The sequence below is a fragment of the Arachis duranensis genome, chromosome 5 (assembly GCF_000817695.3).
Source record: "Arachis duranensis cultivar V14167 chromosome 5, aradu.V14167.gnm2.J7QH, whole genome shotgun sequence".
Lineage (NCBI taxonomy): Eukaryota > Viridiplantae > Streptophyta > Magnoliopsida > Fabales > Fabaceae > Arachis > Arachis duranensis.
The window spans coordinates 21,296,985-21,298,012 of NC_029776.3; positions in this window are offsets into that span (position 1 = coordinate 21,296,985).

Sequence of the window (1,028 nt, forward strand, 5' to 3'; positions counted from 1 at the left end):
ATGAGTTATAGGTGTTTCCATAAGGTTCACCCATGTAATTAACCTCTGCCATGGCAGGATTCTCAAGATCATAAGCTTCTTTAGAAGCTGCCTCTCTAGTACTGTTAGATGCATGTTGCCATCCATTCAGATTTTGAGAGATCATGTTGACCTGTTGAGTCAACACTTTGTTCTGAGCCAATATGGCATTCAGAGCATCAATTTCAAGAACTCCTTTCTTCTGAGGTATCCCATTATTCACTGAATTGGTTGTTTGCAACCATGTCAATGAGTTCTTGAGCCTCTTCAGGCGCTTTCTTTAGGTGAATAGATCCACCTGCAGAATGGTCCAATGACATTTTCGAAAATTCAGATAGACCATAATAGAATATATCTAATATGGTCCATTCTGAAAACATGTCAGATGGACATCTTTTGGTCAGCTGCTTGTATCTTTCCCAAGCTTCATAGAGGGATTCACCATCTTTTTGTTTGAAGGTTTGAACATCCACTCTCAGCTTTCTCAGCTTTTGAGGAGGAAAGAATTTATCTAAGAAGGCAGTGACCAGCTTATCCCAGGAGTCCAGGCTATCCTTAGGTTGTGAATCCAACCATATTCTAGCTCTGTCTCTTACAACAAAAGGGAAAAGCATGAATCTGTAGACTTCAGGATCAACTCTATTCGTCTTTACAGTCTCACAGATCTGCAAGAACTCAGTTAAAAACTGATAAGGATCTTCAGATGGAAGTCCATAAAATTTGCAGTTTTGTTGCATTAAGGCAACTAGCTGAGGTTTCAGCTCAAAGTTATTGGCTCCAATGGCAGGAATGGAGATGCTTCTTCCATCAAATTGGGACGTTGGCTTTGTGAAGTCACCAAGCATTCTCCTTGTATTATTATTATTTTCGGCTGCCATCTCCTTCTCTTGTTCTAAAATTTCTGAAAGGTTGTTTCTGGATTGTTGTAACTTAGCTTCTCTTAATTTTCTCTTCAGAGTCCTTTCAGGTTCTGGATCAACTTCAACAAGAGTGCCTTTTTCCCTGTTCCT